The sequence below is a fragment of the Callospermophilus lateralis genome, chromosome 4 (genome assembly GCF_048772815.1).
Source record: "Callospermophilus lateralis isolate mCalLat2 chromosome 4, mCalLat2.hap1, whole genome shotgun sequence".
Lineage (NCBI taxonomy): Eukaryota > Metazoa > Chordata > Mammalia > Rodentia > Sciuridae > Callospermophilus > Callospermophilus lateralis.
The window spans coordinates 47,122,253-47,144,984 of record NC_135308.1 but is presented as its reverse complement, the minus strand read 5'-3'; the positions used below and the strand labels follow the sequence as shown (position 1 = coordinate 47,144,984).

The 22,732-nt window shown below is 38.9% G+C and overlaps 2 pseudogenes; both read left to right on the top strand.

The window, feature by feature from the left end:
- The first annotated feature begins 1,150 nt into the window (after positions 1-1,150).
- On the top strand, positions 1,151-17,608 carry LOC143398215 (thyroid receptor-interacting protein 11-like; annotated as a pseudogene).
- A 155-nt stretch (positions 17,609-17,763) lies between these two features.
- LOC143398214 (thyroid receptor-interacting protein 11 pseudogene) lies at positions 17,764-19,851 on the top strand (annotated as a pseudogene).
- The last annotated feature ends 2,881 nt before the right edge of the window (positions 19,852-22,732 follow it).

Here is a 22,732-nt window from a genome sequence, read left to right as displayed (position 1 = left end):
TGATGACTGACGGTAGTCCTGGGCCAAGCTTAAGTACCTACAGACTTCAGCAGGTGACTGGTAACCTGGGGCTTGGCTTTTGGGCAAAGCTTCAATTGCAGCAGGGGTCAGCAGGTGGCAGCATGGAACCGGGTGTACCCTGGGCATGGTTGCCAGGCAGTTTGGTGAGGCAATCATGAGCCAAACTGAAGCTACAGCGGCAATCTGGTGGGGGCAGGATGAACTCTGACTTACCCTGGGCCTAGACTCCCATGCACTTCTGACCAAGTGAATCTGGGTGGAGTCTCAGCTCCTGCTGGCATAGGTGGTGGCTGAATGGACTAAAGTCTACCCTAGGTAAGGACTCCTGCACAGGTGGAATAGGCTGATAAAGGCAGAGCCTGAGCTCCAGTGAAGGTCAGCCAGTGGTGGGATGGAACCAGGATTACCCTGAGAATGAGCTCCCATGCAGTTCAGCAGGGCAGATAAGGCCTGGGTCTGACCTCCACAGGGGTCTGCAGGTGGCAAGATGTGACCCAAAGGCAGACCTCCTCCAGCTACACCCCATTGAACTTCAGTTACCAGTCAAGTGATACAAGCAGGTGAGAAGTTCACAGATTAGGTGAGGGCTCTTGACACCCAATGAACTTCTACTATCCAAAGACTCAAAGAAATAGAGAAAACAGCCTCCTCCACCCAACAGTACACAGCATAGTTGCAAAATATTCAACAAAACCACCAAAGACTATAAATATGTATCCAAAGAGTTGTGACTAGATGAATAGAGTACAGAACAGCCACCTTTGTCAATACCTGCCATTGCTGCTCAGTCAGGTGAGAACAAGTAAGATATTCCTGCACCATCTCTTCCTCATTTTATCAAAGAAACATCAAAAGGTACAAAAGCTAAACAGAGGAAAAAGAGAAAAGGCAGTACCAAGGACCAGCTCTCTTTTGTCATTGCCTATATGTTGCTGAGTGCACATGGAATTGGATTTCCAAGCTGACAACTAGTATTAGGCAACCTAATTTTATATACAGCCAAAGAGCCTGCCTCAGAAAGGTGCTACAGAACAAACACTGGAGCACCAGCCCTAGTGGCCGAATGAAGGTGAAGGGCAGGTGGGTGGGCCCCTTGCTTTCTAGGGAGGGTAGCAGGGAGTCCCTGAACATGGGTGACAGAGGGAAGGAGCAAGAGAGCAAGGGAGCTTCCTGTGCAGTGGACACTCTGCACCAGACAGGCCCCACTTTGGGGAGAGCAGCTGAGGTGGCAGAGGTTGCTGCTGCTGCTGCTGCTGCTGCTACTGCTGACCTGCATCAGGTGCAGTTTGGGCCTGAATGTCCAACAGTCCCTTCCATTGACCTGCAGAGGCAGAAAAATCTAGCCAGTTGGCCTGAATTTGACTTCCCTGCTGAACAACTAGTGTTAGGCCACCTAATTGGACATAGAGCCAGAAATCATGCCTCAGAAAGGTACTAAATCCCAGTGCAGGTTCTCCTTTGATTTCACGACCTGGAATAATTGGGAGCATCCTTTCTCCTTCGAGAAGAGGCAGAGTAACACCCCACACTCAGTGGACAGCTAACCCTGGATACAATGTGTGGTACCAGAAAAAAAAAAAGAAAAAGAAAAAAAGAAAAGAAGAACAACAAGAAGGCTCACTGAACCATGATCCCTCCAGGTGATCTGATCCGATTTTCTGCAACCCATATAAGGGATCATGCCAAGGACATGAGTTTGCAGACATTTACTTTCCTCAAACATCTCAACATGCACTCCACTCAAAATCCTCTCAGGCTGGTTTCGATTCTTCTCTAGGAAATGCCTGAGTGTTTTAACCATGCTCTTACGAAATGACTGCAGAGCAGGGGCGTGTTTGGCATTCAGGGTGGAAGCGTCCGGCATCCATCCTTATTCAAGTCAGAGGCCTGGAGATTCTAGGCTCTGGCAGGAGAGTGCACTTGTTTGTGTCCCCTGTGGGTCTTCCTGGGTCTTGTGTGTCAAGGGACCCGCTTGGTGACTGCTATGCCATCCTGGTCGCTCTACAGATATCTACTGGTGTCACGGACAGGCGGACTGATAGCATCATGACATCACCGTGAGCCAGCCAGCAGAAAAGCTTTCCCTCCTGGTGGCATCCCAGGAAGATCCAAGCCCAGCAGGAGCTCTGTGGTCATGTCAGGAGGGGAGACCTTGGGACCGAACCCCATGAGGGCATGTTCTTTTCAACACATGCGGCCCCAACTTCTTCAGCCCCTGGAAGTGGAGCGTGGTGCTGCTGGTGGCCTGTCCAATGTGCCCTCTGGGCACTCCTGCTCCTTCCAGAGCCCTGGATGCAGCAACTGCCACTTGCCTGCCAGCACCAACCTGCAGTACCACTAGGCGGCGCCATAGGCGGTTGGTGGTACCAGACAGGCAGAGTGCCCTGCAATCCCTTATCCCAGATCCAGCACTGGAGGCTCTGCAGGTGCAGTGAACCTGGGAGGGCTTGAGGGCTTGTGTGCATATGGAGGACATTAAGATCACCACAGCTGCCTTTCAGTCCTGCTTCTCCTGGTCATGGCTCTTCTGAGAGTTGGGCAAGTCAGCGAACTTGCCTAGGTTCCTTGCATCTCCAGGGAGTGGCCCCTGTGGACATCTAAAAAACAGCTCACAGCTCAGCCTGTTATGGGAACTTTAAGCTGGACAATGTCCCAGGAACTCAGGCGGGCTGCTCCTCCATTCCTAGAAAGCCAATCAAGGAGATTTCTGTGATCAGGGCAGAAGGAAATCTAGGGCATGTGGGTCGTCCCATTGCCTTCTAGTGAGGGCAGCTGTGAGGGAGTCACTCAACATGGGTGACAGAGGGAAGGAGCAAGAGAGCAAGGGAGCTTCCAAATCAGTGCCCCCTCTGCACCAGCCATGCCCCACATTGGCGGCAGCTGCTGCTCCTTCTGCTGCTACTGCTGCCACCTCTATTCACCAGGTCTAGTCCAGAAATCTCTGGGCCCAGTAGTCCAACAGTCCCTTCCATTGACCTGCTGGTGCAGAACTATCTAGCCAGTCAGGCTGAATCTGATGGTTCCTCCTCTTGGCCTGACACTAGGCTCTCAGACAGAAAACCCTCTGCAACAATGCCTGGGGTTCTTGGGCAAACTCTGGAGGAAGAGATTTCACTGGAGTGTCACAGCCCCTGCCACAAAGGTGGTCCAAAAAAGGCCTGTTGGATGAGTGAAACCAGTGCCTGATAGTGTCCTGATTATCAGGTTCAACCAGTGCTTTCTGTCAAATTCACACATCAGCCTTGCTATAGGAGTGGAAATGTAGAATTTTGTAAAGATGGATATTAAATAACGGGAAGAGCTCAGAATTTTTCTGTGGAGCACTGAATCCAGACAAGAGTTGGGAATGAGAGGATATTTTACAGATACTGAAAAAAATTGTAGTTGGTATTTGTTAGCCTCTGAGAAATACCAGTAGCATCACCAGGTTCAAGATACCATAAGCAAGAAGTACAGGCAGAAGATTCTGAAGCAAAAATCAGAATGGACAAGAATTCAACTTCCATAAAATATAAGGCTCTTTCAGGTTTGGAGCCATTTCTTGTTGATTGCATTGGATAGTAGATCACACAATTGCTAATTTTGTTTTTCTGGAAGAAGACATAAGAGAGAAGACTTTCCTGGCAGAACAGAACCTTCACCCAATTTTAAAATAAGAAATCTTCCATTCTATGAGTCAGGTTTCCATTGCTTTAATGAGATACCTGAGATAACTGATGTATAAAGACAAAATGTTCATTTTTCTTAGGATTCTGGATGTTCTAATGTAAGAACTAAGAACCCCTTGTTTTTCTCCTCTATAACAGGAAGCACAGCATGATGTAAGCACATGGCAGAATAAGCTGCTCATCTCATAAGTTAGGAAGCACAATGGCACAGGACAGGCCTACAATCTAACCTTCAAACATCTATGGAAAACTGTGAGCATTATACAGTAAACCTGGAATGGTAAATTCTTTAAATTTCAGTAGATGTCTCATTGGTCATCCATTCCCAACCTATCCTCCTCTGGATATAAAATATGTTCCCTTTTAAGTATGTAGAGTGTATGTTTTTGTCAGTATAAGAATTGTAATATTCAGATAAATGTACTGCTGTTTGGCGTCAATGTGCTTATGTATTTACCCACATATGTGCATACATGTAACACACTTCTTCCTAAATCAAAACTCCCAAGTTTCTAAGAAGGCAGATGGAGCTCAAGCTTCAAGTTGTTCCATGAACAGAAGAGGGGCACTTGTATATTGTTAAACTTTATTCATTGAGAAAGGGAAGAGAAAGTTAATCTGACATCTTCACATGTGTAGCCCTGCAGAAAGTTTGGATGAGAGGTGGGAATGTAAGTTAGTATAAACACTATAAAAAAATTTATAAATGTTCCTCAAAAAACTAAAAATAGATCTACCACATGATACAGAAATCCCACTTCTGGTTACACACACATAGGGAATAAAATTTATATGAAGAAATATCTGCTTTCGTTGATTGTGACACTATTCACAACATCCAAGACATGACAATAATCCGTGTCTATCAATAGATGAACAGAAAAATAAAATGTGATATATATCTATAATGAAACATTATTCAACCATAAAAGCTGGAAATAGTGACATCATGACAATGTGGATAAATGCATAGGGCATTATGTTAAGTGACATAAGCCAGACATAGAAATATAAATATGACGATATCTCATTTATGGAATCTAAAGCAACCCAACTCAAATAAGCAGAGAATGGAATGGTGATTACAGAGACTAGAGGACAGAGATGTGGAGGTATGAAGGTCAAAGTGTTCAGAATCTCAGGAGGGATATAGAGTTTTTATATAACTCTATTATGTAGCATGATACAAATAGTAAATAATTTTGAGATAAACAATATTAAGAGTAAGTTTCCAATGTTTCATCAAAATAATAAGTATTTGAGGTAATGTATATGTGAGGTAATTTATATTCCATATTGTGTTCATAAGCCATATTGTAGCCCATAAATATGTACAATGTAAATTTTCAATTTATAATACTTCTTTTTTGTATTAAGGATTTATCCCTGGGACACTTACCACTGAACCACATCCTCAGTATTTTTTTTTTTAAATTTTATTTTGAGACAGGATCTTGCTAAGTTGCTTAGGGCCTTGCTAAGTAGATGAGGATGGCTTTCAACTTATTATCCTCCTACCTCAGCCTCCTGAGCTGTTGGGGTTACAAGTGTGCACCACTGTGCCATTACAATAAATTTGAAAACAGAAAAGAGTGGTGAGATGGGCAAGATGTGGGGCTATCTGAATTCCCTGAGCTCTCAGGAGAAGGGGCTGCTGCTATAAGCTGAGGGAGACAAGGAGCTCATTTCAAAATCAAGTCTTTGAGAAGAAAAGTTTGGAGGGTCACTAGGCTGGTCTGAATGACAGATGGAGGCAAGGTGGAAAGAGGAACATCTCCCTTCCTCTGGTTTAGATGAGTTTGAAAGTAAGCACACACTAGTCTGATTTTTACTGCAAAATTCAGGAATACTGGTTGTTAGCTGAAGGAAGGTGTAACATAGTGTCAACCCTCATCTGGGGATGTAGCAGCTTGTCTTTGATGCAGTTTGGCACAGTGAGATTGGCTGAATTTGTATTAATGTGACTTTTAAATAAAAAATAATTTTACTTCTTTTAGAGAAGATTGAAATTTATCGTCTAGAATACGGGCTTTAAAACCATGAGGACTGCCAGGCATGGTAGCACTTGACAGAAATTCCAGCAATGTGGGAGGCTGAGGCAAGTTGATGGTAGGTTTGAGGTCAGCCTCAACAACTTGGTTTGAACATGTCTTGGAATAAATAAAATAAAAATAAGTAAATAAGTAAGTGGTGGGGAGGGAAGTTCAGTGGCAAAGTTCTCCCAGGTGCTGCTGGGTCAGATTAGACAGAGAGAATAAAAGTTGCTTTCCTGACTTCAGAAAGCTCAGTCACAGTCCTGCTGTGGGGATTGGGGCTTAACTAGAGAGAATTTCAATGTGTCACCATGGGCAGATGAACTAACAGTAGCTACTTATAAAATTAAACTTGGAGCAATGACAGCAGGATGTGTGTGGAGCTTCCTTTGAGTCACAGACTTTCCAGGGCAGAATTCCAAAAGAACTTCTCCATTTCCAGCAGGCAGGGGCCAAGTGAAGTGTGTTACTCTGGAAAGGTTTTTCTTCCCAAATGATGTCACTTGTTCCCACCTGACTTAGGGTGAGGAAGAGCCCAGGTGAGAAAAAGACCTTAGAATATCCTCCTGATTTCAGTTCAATAATCACCAAAATGGACAGAGAAAGAATTTATTTCCCTGAAACTAATAAAAGTAGGTTTTTCTATATATTCTACCAAAAATGTTTACAATATTAAGTTTACCAAAATATTTAAAATCTTTTGTGTTTCTGATGTGGAATCAGAAACTATTAATTATAAAACTGAACATGTAGATGACACCATGGTTAATAGGTTGGATTCAACAAAGGGCTTCTCCATACTTCTGGCATTTGGGGCCATTTAACCTTTCCAAGACTTACTGAATTCTAGTACCCATTCATTTAGGACAACAATAAGATTTGCCTTTTTCTGATTAGTATACAAGGAAAAATCATGTAAAACCTTTAGCAGGGAGCTCAGTATTAAGTCATGCTTTTTCTCAAACCCCAGATTGATTGCCAGCTTGGGATTTCTTTCATGGGGAAGGTGAAAACATTGGATAATGGTTGCTCTGGTGAAGGATTTCTTAGGTAAAGGGCAGTTTCCAGCTTGGTGAATAAATGCATTGTCATGGGGTATCACTTCCAGACAGGTCTTTTGACAATGAAGTTTGTCATATCATATACTCCCCACCTATCACACTGGAAAATTTTTCTTTTTTGGGTCTATGCTCAGCTGAACAGTCTCTTTTTCTTCATCCTCTTTCTCCTTTGTTAACAGAAAAGGCAATTCTTTGCTTCCTGTTTGCTTTTCTGAAAACTCCAAGGTAAATTTTCATCCCTCATGCTAACCTAGTAGCAGATACTTTCTGTTGTGACTTCATGTTGTTTCCCCATTTTTAAATTATCACCTTGTCTTGATTTTTTTATCAAATAATATTAAAATAGACATTTCTCTAAGATTCTTCAAATTCTTTTTTTGTAATGAGAGTATATTGAAGAAAAAGTTTTCTGTGTGGAACATTTTTGTCATTGTTAATGGTTGTGGGGATGCTGGAGCTCTGGCCTACTTTTTTTTTCTTTTATTGTTAGATATAAATTTTAATTTTTACAACTTTGGGGATTTTTTTGAGCTGTTTCCTATCTACTCTCCAGTTCATTTATAAGAAAAGCTTGTTTGGCCAACCACTGAGTGAGCAACAGTGGGGGGGGCTGAGTGTCAAGGTTTTCTTGTTTTTCTTAAATTGTTGGGTAAATAATATATTTTCATGAAGGCTTCCATTGTTAATTCACTCTGACGTCTTCCATAGTCAAGATGCTCTGGTGACACATCTCAGAATCTTCCTGGCATGGTTGATCATTAGTTTTAATCATTATTCTGTGTAATAAGTCTAGGGTTCTTTTCTGATAATAATACTGGGACGGGATGCTAAGAAACAAACAAGCATGCACACAATACTGTAGATGAAGGGAAGTCAATTTAGTGTGAAGCAGACACTGAAAATCAAACCCTTCTTCAGACAGTAATCTGGCCACAGCCTCCTCAACTGCCTGAACCAGAACATCAATGTGGATCTTATCTCTTAAGCTGGGGGTTATCAACCTCTGAATTACTGCTTCCACTCTGTAGGGTGCTTCCAGGTTTTGAACAATGGCTATTTTTCATTCTAACTTCTACTTTTACACACCCATGTCTTTTCTGGAATGGAATCTAAATAATGAGACCACATCACTTGTTGAGTTGGACATTGGGATCAATACCATTTCCACAGAGACTTTTCTTTGTGTTAAATTTCTCCTGATTATAACTAAAGAAGGATTCAGCCATCAAATCAAAGGTCATAAATGTCAAATTATGAGGTGCTTTGGGTAAGAGTTGACACAGAATTTTTCTTGATGAATTGTCATAGGGAAAAGATGCATAATTCTGATTTTTGTTTGACTATAGGCAACTTAGTGGACCTCTGCTACTCCTTTAAAATTGATTATAAGATGAAATACTTTATGACAATTTATTAAGAACTTGACAATGCTAATTAAAGTTGACTTCTAGCCAAGATGTTACTAAGATACAAAATCTCCACTGTGCAAATCTACATGCAGAATGTTGACTTGCCTAAAATGAATTATAGAACATTCATTTTAAAATGGCTGATCAATGCATCTTCATAGACATCATTTTAAATTGCTGTTATTCTTAATTTCTCATATTTAATATTCAAATGTGTGCAATTTAACTTCAACATAATCAATTTTGTTGAGAATTGTTTAGTTAATCCCAGAAGGCATGGTAATGCACAATTACTTCAATGGGAGTATATATAATAACTGTATTCTGAATAGATTTGAAGCCATATGACATATCCTTTAGACTTTAAACATAATTGTCCCACCTACCTTATTTGGTAAGTTTTCATTATATATTCTGCTTGGGAAAATGTGCTATTGAAGGCAATTTTAAGAATCAGAACAATTTGAATAATATAGTTTTAAATTTTATATGAGATTTATAAAAGCACATTATGTAGAATGAATATTTAATATTCAGAAAAGCAGGAAGATTTAATAAGCCTCATGATTTTAAGATTAGAAATGACATTAAAATCTGACCTTTCTGTTGGAGTCAGAAATACCTGAGTCCTGGAGACATCATATGATTGACAGGGTTAGTGATGAAGGATCATGGATCCTGGCTGTTGGATGCAAATGCTGGTCAGCAGGGCCAGAGGTGTAGAGTACACCTGCTTGCACACCACTCCTCTTTGTTCTCAGTCCTTCTAAATAACCATCATTAGTGCTCATAATTACTGGTTGGTTATAATGTGTAGATTTGTCTTCTCCCTGGAAGCAAGTAGCATTGTCAGCAGTTGGAGTCAGACTGTCAGAGGTTGGAATCTGCTGTCAGAGTCCAAATCCTGAGGCTTGAACCCCAGCAATGCAAGGGAAGGCTCCTTTTGAACCATTTCTCTGGATCTTCTTTCCTGTCCCTTCCTCTTTTTCTCTGGATTATCACAGCACCTCCTGCAGGCCCCAGGTAGGCTAGGGTGAGAGCAGGTCCTGGAGAACCCAAAGGGAAAGGGCATGAGTAAGAGACCAAGCAGGGAAAGAAAGGGGAAATGTGATTTACAAGTGTATGTGTGTGTGTATGTATGTATATGTGTGTGTGTGTGTGTGTGTGTGTGTGTGTGTGTGTGTGTGTGTATATATATATATATATATATATATATATATATATATATAAATGGATTTTATTCAGAGAAAGACAAAAAAAAGAGAGAAAGACAAAAGAGATCAACACACTCAGAGCTCTATCTACTTGGGGAGTAGTTTGGTTAGCAATACAAACATTTCTGTAATTTTGTTAACGTGTAAAGACTTTTCACTTACCCTTCATTGAATGTTCCCTGTGGTTTGTGATTACCAAGTTCATTTAGCAGACAAAGCATAGACAGACTGCCTCCCATCATATAGCAACAACTGAAGAGGGGAAGGCCAGTGTGCATTGTGGGCAGTGCCATACAAGAAAACCATATGAGGTCCAAACACTAAGTTAATCTTTATTACTCGTGTGTGCAGGCAAAACACAAATACATATGTTTTCTCCTTTACTACTTTTGAGCATTTCTTAACTGCCTAGAATTCATCAAAGCTTAGAGTTTGAATCAGATTTTGTGGTCACTTGTTTTAATATCTTACATGCACAAAAGTACTCTTGCTTTTGACATGACTTTTCTCAGACTATTTCAATTTTCAGAATGCCAATATAAGCGCAATTGTTTCAGGCCTTATTTATTTTTCTCAATTTAGGAAACTTGCTATGGTTTTCCCCAGGATGCAAAAATTCTACCCCCAGAAAACCCATAATGATGCACTTTGGTGGGGGGGAACCAGCACAGGAAAGAAGTATGGTTTTGTGAGTAAGTACTTAAGGAATGGATAAGTCAGTTGAAGTCCTTTATCTTAATGGATCCATGAAGCAAAGGGTATTCTTTGTCTGTCCTCAGAGCTCTGGTTTTCATCATAATAGATCCCAACAAAGTTCATTTTGTCCTTCATGTTTTTTTGAGTACCTGAAGATAATTTCAATTTAGAGGCTAGGTTGTTAGCTGTTTCCATGTTTCTGCTATGTTGGAAATCCTCTTGGGTAATGTTTGCTTGATTGATTGTCCTTATCTTTAATTGTTTAAAAAAATAAGGATGGCTGATTTTTCTCATGAACATGAGGCCTAACTTGGTAAGCAAGGCTGTCTTTATTCTCTCTCTGTGGCTGTATCAGACAGTGGCTGGGGCCAGATCTTCGTAAAGTCTCCTTTGCTCCCAAGTCTCATCCTGGACTAAGAAGGATCAGAGTGACTGGAAGCTTGGTGTCTTTTTTCTCTCTCTAGTGTTCCTATGTGACCTCTCCACAATGTGAACTCAGTGAAGGGGCTTTTTGCAGGGCTGAAAATGGAGAAAGCCCAAAGAAGCTGGCAAAACCTCAGCCTTCTCAAACCAACATCAGACATCACTCAGCATTTCTTCCACACCAGAGCAGTCACACAGGCCACCCAGGGCCCCAAGATGGGACAGAGACCATGTATCAATGAGAGGGATGTTAAATATGGGGATGGACTATGAAACCATCAGAATCAGATCTCCAGCCACAAAACATGTACATTCTTCCTGCTTGAAAATGATATTCACCTTCCCAAGCCTCCAGAGTCTCAATGTCATCTGAGTGACTTCTGGATGCAGATGAGGATTTTTGGTAAGGTTCTTCCTCATTTGAAGACCTGGGGACAAAAGGGACTGGCTCCTTGCCCCTCCCTTGCCCACTTACAACCCTAGGGCAGAAATAGGATAACCCCCACAGAGTCTCTTACAGGAAAGGATTGAAGTGGGGAAACCATGACTGTCCCTGGTCTGCATCACCTCAAACCCATCAAATGATTGTGCAGCCCACGCAGTAGATCCAGGCCACTGCCTAGAAATGTTTCTTCATGGTTTCTGGTTTAGTCATCTGGAGCTCTGAGTAATCCTTCTTTGTCCCATGGGGAATGATGGGTTTTTGCTGAGTATTTTCTCAGTCTGATTGCCCTGTGTAACTACCAGAAATTAGTAGCTTAAAACATCACCAGTTTATTGTGTCCATGGTTTCCAAGTACAGACCCAGAATAACTCGGTTTCCTGCTTTGGGCCTCCTTGGAATGCAGCCAAGGTGTTGGTCAGAGTAAGGATCTCAACCCAGATCAAGATCATTTTCCAAGTCCATTGGCTGCTGGTGTAATTTATTGCTGTGTTCTCTTGCCACATCTCTGCTGCTGGAGGCTGCCTGCAGGTCTTTCTCCATGGAAAAAGAATAGTTTACAGTCCCTGACTTCCACCACCACCCAGAGAGCAATTTTAAGAAGCCCACCTGATTGCATAAGGCTCCCCATATTAAGTTCAGTTGATTGAGGACCATAATCACATCTGTGAAATACCTTCAAAGGGGCAGCAACATTACTGTTGAATCATACAGCTGGAGGTAGGTACAAGTTCTCTAGGGGCTGAGGATCTGAGAGCATCTTAGACTTTTTCCCCTCACATCACAACTAGCAGTTTGGGATCCAAAAATCATTGTTCCCTTGTGTATTATTTTTGCTCACTTTAACTCAAACAGTGCTGTTTTTATATAGCAATTACATTAAAGGTTCATGGATGTCTCACAAGTTTTAAATGTATTCCACATAGCAGGTACCAAACCACAAATGTCTCTGAGATGATTCTCCCTACTCTGGGTTCCTGAATGATCATGGTAGGAAGGCAAGATCATTTAAACTTCTTAGAAGACTATTTTTTAAAATATTTTTTTAGTTGTTGATGGAAGTTTATTTCATTCATTTATTTATATGTGGTGCTGAGAATTGAACCCAGTGCCTCACACATGTGAGGCAAGTGCTCTAGCACTGAGCCACAACCCTATCCCTAGTGGACTTAATTTTAACAGATAGAATCTGAGAGGACCAAACTTTAGATTATCAGTTCCCCTTCACTGAAAGAATCAGTAAGGCACCTACTCCTGTTTTTACAAGGTCTTAATGAATGATCTTACAAGACTACATTGACCTTCAATTTGAGGTTCTTTCTTCATTTTGGCTTTGGTTGCCATTTGCATGTATTAAGAATTGTTCATAAGTTTGAGCCCTTGTTTTTCCTACTTGAATCATTTAATTTCTTCTTTCTTTCTTTTTTTGCCTAATGCTCTGGGTAGGGTTTCAAGGACATTTGTTGAATAGAAGTGGTGAGAGAGGACATATTGTCTTATTCCATTTTTTAGAAGGAATGCTTTCAGTTTTCTCCTATTTAGGATGATACTAGCCTTGGGTTTAACATATATAGCTTTTATAATGTTGAAGTATTTTCCTACAATAAGTATTTTTTCCTACAATAAGTATATTTCCTACAATAAGTATTTTTCCTAGTGTCTTGGATGCTATGTTTTGTCAAATGCTTATTCTACATTTACTGAGATATTATTAGAACTCAAAATCTCCACCAGAAATGTTATAAAACTCATAAATTCAGAAAATTATCAGGATATAAAAATAACACCATAAATCAATTGCATCCATATACACCAATTATAAATCAACAGAAAGAGAAATTAGACAACTATACCATTCACAATAGCTTCAAAAAAGAAAAAAACAAACAAACAAACTTGGAAATCAATCAAACAAAAGCAGAAAAGACCTCACCAATGAAAAGTACAAAACACTAATAAAGAAGTTGAAAAAGATCTTAGAAGTTAGAAAGATCTCCTATCTTCTTGGGTAGCAGAATTAATATTGTCAAAATGACCATACTACAGAAAGCAGGTTCAATATACAGGTTCAATACCATCCCAGTCAAAATCCCAATGTTGTTCCACAGAAATAAAAATGCAGACATGAAATTCATATAGAAAAATAAGAGACCCAGAATAGCCAAGCAATCCTTAGCAACAAAAATGAAGCTGGTGGCATTACTATTCCAGACCTTAAACTATAGTACAGAGCAATAGTAACAAAAAGAGCATGATATTGGCACAAAAATAGACCTGTAGACCAATGATAAAGAACAGAGAACACAGAGAATAACCCAAATAATTACAGTAATCTTATATTAGATAAAGGCACCAAAAACATACATTGGAGAAAAGATAGCCACTTCAACAAACGATGCTGGGAAAACTGGAAATCCATATGGAACAAAATGAAATTAAACCACTATCTCTCACCATGCACAGAACTCAACTCAAAGTGTTTCAAGGACCTAGGAATTAAACCAGAGACCTTATTCCTAATGGAAGAAAAAGTAGGCCAAAACCTCCATCTTATAGGATTAGGCCCCAACTTCCTGAATAAGAATACTATAGCACAATATTTTTTCAAAAGTATCAATAAATGAGATGGATTCAATTCAAAAGGCTTCTTCTCAGCAAAATTAGCAAAAATAACAATTAGTGAGGTGAATAGAGAGCCTACAAAATGAGCGCAACTCTTTACCACAAGCACATCAGATAGGGCACTAATCTCTAGGGTATATAAAGCACTCAAAAACCTTAACACCAAAAAATCAAATAACCCAAAAAATAAGTGGGCCAAGAAACTAAACAGATACTTCTCAGAAGAGGATATATAATCAATTATCAGGATATTATATATATATATATATATATATATATATATATATATATATATATATATATACACAAATATATATACACAAATGTTTAACATCTCTAGCAATTAGAGAAATGCAAATCAAAACTAAGATACCATCTCACTTCAGTCAGAATGGCAGCTATCAAGAATACCAACAACAAAAAGTTTTGGAAAACATATGGGGGGAAAGTCAAACTCTTACATTGCTGGTGGGACTGCAAATTGGTGCAGCAAATCTGGAAAGCAATATGGAGACTCCTTGGAAAACTTGGAATGGAACAACCATTTGACCCAGGTATCCCACTCCTCAGTCTATACCCAAAGGACTTAAAATCAGCATACTATAGAAACACAGCCACGTTAATGTTGATAGTAGCTCAATTAACAATAACTAAACTGTGGAACCAATACAGACACTCTTGTATAGATGAATGGGTGAAGACACAGTGGTGCATACACACAATGAAATATTACTCAGCATTAAAAGAAAATAAAATTATGGCAATTGCAGGTAAATGGATGGAGTTGGAGAATATCATGCTAAGCAAAGTAAGCCAATTCTGAAAAAACCAAAGGCCTTATGTGCTCTCTGATAAGTGGATGCTGATCCATGAAGGGGGTTGGGGGGTGAGAATGGAGGTACTTTGATAGGGCAAGAAAAAGGAAGAAGAGATGCAGTTAGGAAAGATGGTGGAATGGGATGGACATAATTACCCTAGGTACATGTATGACTGCACATGTAGTGCAACTCCACATAAAGTGCAACCGGAAAACATAAAGTTGTGCTCCACTTGTGTACAATGAATCAAAAAGATTTCTGCTGTCATGTATAAATGAATAGAAATAATAAAAAATCAACTAAGAAAACACTTCTTTTCTTTATAAATTACCCAGCCTGTGGTCTTCTGTTGTAGCAATGAAAACCAGAGAAGGACAGGGCTCCTGAGGGAAGCAGAGATCAGAAGCTCAGGGTTGAGCACCAGAGCCAGGCACTCTATCTCCCATGGAGAGCTTGTTTCTCTCCAGCTCCACAAAGAGAACAAACAGAGGCAATTCCTCCTGATGGCTGTTGGAAAGGAGGTCACTGGGAGGAACTACTGCTGGTACACTATCCTCTGGTTAACAGGTTCATTATCTCCCATCTTCTTCCTTTCATTCCTTTGTTACTAATAATCATATCTTACTTTTCAAACCCAAACCTAGCACAAAATGTTATTCCAATAGAAGCTGTATTTAAGATGCAATATGAAGAAATCCATGGCCTGACTCACTAGAGCAGTTGAGGAGGATCCAGGCTGTCCTGCCCAGGCTTCAGATACTCCCCAGGGGGACCAAGGTAAAGCCAGACCCCCAGCAAGGAAAGGTATGTTTGGAAAAATAATTACTTACTGCCCCTAGGTTTCAACCCTGGATGAAGCAGCTCTATATGCCAGGACAGTGCCATGCCACTAGACACCAGAGTACATACTACATGCTGCCTGTAATCACAGGATGCAATAAAAAAGACAGGACAGAGCAGAGAGCATCAGCACTCCACAGGCTTTCCTAAGTTAGCAGGTAAAGTAGTCAGCCTGATATTTCAGAAAAAATATGAAGGAAAGCAACATTTCCTGCATATATCTGCTTTAAAATTATAGTTTAAAAGCCACACTTCAAGAGTAAGTAAATAAATAGGATTAGGACTTATTTATAAGAAAAAAATTAGAAGTCCCAGTCTCATACATAAGTCTGGGTCATATAAGTCCTAATCTTATAAATAAGTCTATATTACAGCAAGAACATCTCATTATACAATTCACAAAAGTACATTAGGTTTACAAGGCATGCATGTGGACAAGGAGTCTCTGATCTTCAATATCGCTCTCCTCAGCCCAATAGTAATGAGCCCTTCCCCTGGTAATTGGTGATGGCTTGATTTGGGAACCTGAATTCACATTCTTGCCTTCAGTGTGATTAATAGTATACAATACATTTCATAATTTATGTATAATCTATATATAATGGCTGATACTATCAGTATAAAGTCATTCTAAAAAAATCATCTTGTTTGGTGTTGGGGAGAGAACCTAGGACTGCATACCTGGTAGGCAAATGCTATACCACGGAGATGAACTCCCAACCCATTAAAAAAGCATCAGTTTTTTGGTTGGGCCTGGGGCTCAGTGATAGGACGCTTACCTCACATACGAGAGGCATTAGCTAAGAAGTCAGTAAGATGTTACAAAAGGGCAGTAGGAGAGGATACCCTTGATTGTTCCTGATCTTAGTGGGAAAGTTTCAAGTTTATTATCATTAAGAATGAGGTAGGTGGTGGTGATATAGCCACCAGCGCCCAGGTGGCAGGAGCAGACCGCAAGCTGGGACAAGTTGCCAACACTGAGGGAGAACTCACCCAAGCCCGAGGGCAGAAAGGTGAGGGAAGGAGCTAAGGCCCAGTGGGGTAACTGGGCCAATAGTGGGGAGTCACTGGTACAAGCCCAGGCCAGTCCTCTGTGTTTCCAGGTAGAACACAATGGTTGGCAGAGTCTACCCTTCATGGAATTCTGAGTGCTTGGGTCATAATTGACTCCTTGGTGTTCCAGGAGGTTCACAGCAGAGGTGGATAGAGACTGAGGTGGTTTTCAGAGCAGCTCTGATGGCACACTGAAATTGTGACAGTATTGTCCTGGTTTAGAGGCCTAGGCTCTGGCTTGGGCCACTCCTTGGATCAGGAGGGGGGCAGCTTGGCTTCCCTCATCAGCCATATCTCCAAAGTCACTGAGGATGAGGTTCTCGATGATTTAGAGGATGTAGAAGCAGGTTTACCTAATTATTGGAGAAAGAACCTTGAAGATACCAAATGGATGATCAGATATGACAATGAAAGACTTAAAAACTATTGTACTGATCTGGAAGAAAGGTATTCAGCATCTGAGCTACAGATCCAACATCTATCTGCAAATTACGGGAATGAGCTGGAAAAGAAAGTAGAAATCAGGCCACTTAAAGCAAGACAGTTTGCACTAGAGGATGAGTTGTCCGCACTGCAGTCAGTAGATTCAGGAGCAGGTGGTGTACCAGCAACACTGCCTCATCTTCATCCGGTAATGAGATCAGTCATTTTCCAGCTTTTTCCAGTGATGACATGGACTTCAGTGACATCATTTCATCCCAACAAGAAATCAACAGACTGTCAATTGAAGTTTCAAAACTTGAATCTCCAGTTAGCCATTGGAGGGATATAGTTCAGGCAAAGGGAACACATAATTCTGATCAAAGTGAAATCTGCAAACTACAAAATATTATTAAGGTACTTGAACAAAACCAAAGTCAAGACCTTGATCATCATCAAGAGGAAATGTCATTTTTGCAGAATGCACATCAAAAGAAACTGGCAGAGATAAGTTGCCAGTATCGAGAGAAATTAAATGACTATGTGGAAAGGATTGAAAAACTTGAAAATCAGTTTAAGGTCACTCAGCTGTTACAGTAATTGATGAGTCTAAAATCGGTGAAATGGAAAAAAAAAAACTATTCAGTTTCTACAAACTGAAAAAGTAGAGTCTGCGACAAAGATGGGAGAACATAAGGATCAAATAAAAGACATAATTAAAAAAATATCTTTGGCATAATATGACAGAGATGCCTTGAAGAGGGAAAAAGAGCAGCTTGTGTGACAATGTGACAAATAATTGAACAGTGTGAAAACTTGAAACTGGAATGTAGTCAATTGCAGCCTTCTGTGATGGAACAGAAAGATGAGGAATTTAAGAATTTGTAGAAAACCATCGAATAAATAAAGCCCAGTTGCAAGGAGACACACACAGTACTCCAGCAGACAATTCTGATAGTTTTCAAGAAACAAAATTTAAAAGCCTTCCTATAGAAAATGGAAGTGAAGAACACAACCTGTGTAACTATGAAACTGAAAAATAAATGAAAGGAATCCAAGAACGAGAACTTGATATTCAACTTCTAAATGAAAAGAATATATCTTTAACCAAACAGACTGATCAGCTGTCCAAAGATAAAGTTGGCAAACTCACTCAAGTTATCCAGCAGAAGGATAGGGAGATACAAGCTCCTCAGGCTAAAATTTATTCAGGAAAACTTGATATGAGTATACCCCAGCTCTTGTCTGCATCATCACTTACCTCCCAGTCCTCAGTTGAGACAATCACTGCAAGAAAAAGATGCCACTATTAAGATGCTCCAAGAAAGTAACCATAGGTTGTCTGATGCAACTGCTGCCACCTCCAAGAGAAAAAAGAAAGAACATGAACAATTAGATTCCAAAATTAAACAGCTCAAGTAAAAACAAGATCTGTTACAAAATTTACTGAAAGAAAAAAACTTCTTTATCCAAGCCAAAAGTGATCAGTTACTTTCTTCAAATGCAAAGTTCACTAACAAAGTGAATGAAAATGAGTTGTTGAGGCAAGCAATAACTAACCTCAAGGAGAGAATAATAATTTTAGAAATGGACATTTCTCAACTAAAAGGGGAAACTGAAAAAATAATAGAAACATCCAAAGAGAAGGAAATGGAGAATCAAGCATTACAAGAGATGAACATGAAGTTCTCTGGGATGCTGCAAAAACAACAGTTGGAGTACCATTCAATGAAGGAGCAACTTTTACAAGAAAAAGAACAGGGCAAGGCTGGGGAATTAAATTGGCTTTTAAATGCAGTTGAATCCTCGCAGGAGAAGACCATTCTATATCAGCAGGAGACAGACTAACTCACCTTGTCCCTAAAGAACCAACAGATGGAAAAGAGTACCCTCCAGCAAGAGGTTCAACACTTACATGACAAAGAATTACTCTTAAATCAAGAGATACAAAGACTGGGGAGCCATCTTTTAGAATCAGAAGATTCTAATACCCAGGAAATTTAGGCTGCAGAGAAGAGAGAGATGAACCTGAGAGAAAAAGACACACTATTGGAGGAAAAACTACTTTCCTCTTTTAATGCAACTCATCAAGCCAGTGTGCAGGCAGAGTCCCTGAAGAAACAGGTGCATTTACTCTCCCAAGAGAGGGATGAGAATGCACTGCAGCTTTTGCTCTACCAAGAACAAGTAAAGCAGTATGCCATGTCATTAACTAACCTGCCAATGGTTCTAGAGCATTTCCAACAAGAAGAAAAAGCTATGTATTTGGCTGAATTAGAAAAAGAAAGTCAATATATAACTGAATGGAAGGAAAAGGCAGAAAATCTAGAGAGGTATTATTATTACAGGAACATTTGGATGAAGTCAACGGTGTGTTGGATTCAGCAACCAGATTTACACAACAGTTACATCTAAAGGAAGAACAGATTGAAAGACTTAAAAAGAACAATGAACTCCAACAAGAAATGTTGAATAATGCACAAAAGAAATTGATGAACGTGGAAAATGGCACAGAAGAAAAAGTGGACAAAGCCCTAATGAGAAACCTGTTCGTTGGGCATTCCCATACATCGAAAAGTAAGCATCATGGAGAGTTACAGTTATTGCGAAGCATCCTGGACATTCAAAAGGAGAAAATGGAGCAGTTGTTGAATGGAGATGATGGTGACGTTACTAAGTGGATGACAGGTTGGCTTGGAGAAGGATAAAAAAATGTCCCCAGCACATCTTTGAGACCAAATGAGTAGTCTCTGCTTAATAGTTCTTTTCTAGAACTTTTTTTTAAATTTCTGGAAACAAAATCTCCTTCATCTGTTCCACCACCAAAACTTTCTACTCATGCCATGAGATGTTTAGACTCCAGAGGAAGGAGAAAGGAAGGTTAGAATGTACCAAGAAGTTTGAAAGATGCAGCAGAATTCAGAGCTGGTAAAAGAGTGGCTGTGAATCTGTTCTTGGCACCACATTCTGCGGCAGTGCCACTGATTATCCTAGCTGGACTTGGACCAGGTGGACCTGGGAATCCCCATTTGAATCCCATCACAGACTTCATGCCCAGTTTTACACCATTGCCAGTGTCCCCTGACAACAGCGCCAGGGTTGTACCAAGGGATTTTAAAAGCAATAGGTGATTCTCAAGCCAGAGATGATTTAGCAGTTTAAAGAAGCCATACACAATTTGAACTATTTACAGAGTGGCCTGTTTGAAAAGAAGTTGTGTATTTGCAGAGAAAAAGAAAAAGAAAAAAGTTGATATATAGAGATACCAGGTGTTTTGACTCCCCTCCCCCCCCATTTTTTGTATGTTTTTTTTTCTGTAGCACTTATTAAAATTTTATTTGTGTTTGTTTGCTGTAGCTTTTTTATATAAAATTTTGTTCCTGTGCTATCAGGTAATCAACAGCAAAAATAACTATAGCTCCAACCTTTTTTATAATTATATTTGTTAAATTTAATTATATTAATATAAAAAATTATTCATTTATATTACTGAAAAGAAGAAAAATCCAACCCATATGAAAAAGATATATATACCTCAGAATTTGGGCTATATGCAAACAAAATATGATGCAGTAAAGTTGTGAATTCTTTAGTTTATAAAAGAAAACACTGTATAACTACTAAAATAAAATTACAGTGGGAGGGCCTGAACATGAAGTTTAGTGCATAAATTCTAAGATTCTTTTAATTCAAATTCTATGACACCTATCCCTTTTACATATCCTTATTATATTAAAAAAGTCACTTGACATTCATTCCCTTTTCTAGATGTTAAATATGTTCAGAAGGAAGATGAATTTTGTCAGTGAAACCAAAAGTATAATCACATGCATCCTTTTTAATTTGTAAGAATGTATCATTAAATGTCTGGACTGTTTACATACTTTTTTGGGACCTACAGTAACGCTTATAAACACATTTAAAAAAAACATTTGATCAAAAACAAAGTGGGGAAGATAAACAAAATAATACAAAGTTTTGAAAGATGAAAAAGTTAAAAAAGGAGTAGTTAAAATCTTTTTTTATTTTGTAAATTACGATAAAAGATAAACCAAAATTTTCTAGCTTATGTCAGGTGATACCTGAGAACTGAAAAAGCAGATTATACAGCAAATGCTTCTCTGACACTTCAAATGTCTAAAACCATTGAGAATATTTTATTAAAATTAATTAAAATTTAATATAAATTAAATTATTTAAAATAAGTCAAATTTTAAATTTATGAATTAATTTCATTAATTTAAATTATTTGATTAATTTTACTGATTAATTAATTTTATTAATTAATTTTATATATAAATTTAATAAATTAATTTACATTAAATTTTGATTTATATTTAAAATTTTATTGGATTTTTAAAAAATTAGTTTAGTAAAGTTAATTTAAATCAAATTATTTAATATATAGTTTGATATGAATTTTAATAAAATTCAATTAATTTTGGTAAAATGTTCTGAATGGTTTTAGAAATTGCATGCTTCAGAGAAGCATTTGTTATATAATCTACTTTTTTTCTCTGATTTCACCTAACCTGAGCTGGAAACTTTTGATTTATCTTTTATCTTAATTTACCAAAATAAATAGTGAAGACAAAATACATAGTGGCTATATTGATCAGCTTTTTCTTTCAATTTTTAATTTTCTCTCAATTTTAGCTTCTTTCTTGATTTTCAAGCTCCTTTAGGATAGGAACATGTGGTTTTATCTTTTAAACCTCAAGCAATTTACAAATAGAAAAGAAAGTATCACTCATGGCTTCTTTGTGTAGTGCACAAAGTAGACCTGAAGCAAATATGAATCATCTTAGAATAATTTGTATCAAAAGGCTGAGAACAAGATTTCCAACACCAGTCCCCTACAACTCTGATTATGTGGCACTATGAATTTCATCATGCATATAGGTTGATGTGACAACCACCACAACAGCCACCAGACATACTTGCATCCTAAGGATCAGTGAAATCACCTCCTTGCACCAGCACCAGCTGTTTAGAACTTAAGAAATTTTTGCCAGCCCATTATTAAAAAAATCCTGACTTAAAGCTTAAGTGTATGAAGATGTTCATATTTATACTTTGAAGTTGTACATTGAAGAGCTTTTTCTTGCATAATTTGTCAATGTAGCTATGCCTTAGAAAGAGAAACATTTGTATAGCATGAAAACAAGTTGAGTTCAAAAATGTAAAGAGCTCTGGCTCCAACAAGAGTGAAATTTGATTGTCAATTTTGCTGTGATTACTGTGTATTTCTAATGTATTTGGGAGACTCGAAGTTTTGATTATCGTTTGGTGGTTAAAACTTGTTTTTCCAAAAAATTAACAAGCCACACTCCTTCACACAGTGTCACCTTTCTTCTTAGCTAACTTATTTAAATTGCCATTCTTCCATACACTGTTAAAAAAGTTCCCATAACAGTTCATATGAGAAATGTTCAACTGCCTCCCGAGCTCTGCCCAGTTGGCATCATAGATGCTCCTCTACTTAAGCACACCATAAATGAAAACATCTCAAATTGAAAATGCATGCACCACACCACATGCCTAGAAGCACAGTGCTCTGCAGTGTGCTGCTTCCTTCCCCTGATGATCCTGTCACTGATGGGGAGCTGCCACTCAATGCTGCTGCCCTCACCAAGAGGGTGTTGTGCTGTATATTGCTAGCCTAAGACAAAGAAAAATCCAAAATCTAAAGTACGAATTCGACTGGACATGTCCTACATTTGAACTAACCTGACATTGAAAAATATTATTTTAAATAAAAGCATTTTTAGCTATGGTTATAATTAAATTAGAGCCTTTCTCTATTTTCCAGCTTATTTAGCTATCTCCTATAAGGTTTTAAGAGTTACCCCAATTACTTTCACATTACATAAGAAATTCAGAGATTTACAACTCTGTGTATGTGGTTCACTGTGATTTCATCATGCATATAGGTTGAAGTGACTACAACCACCAGAGCCACAAGACACACTTGTATCCTAAGGATCACTAAAATCATTTCATTGCACCAGC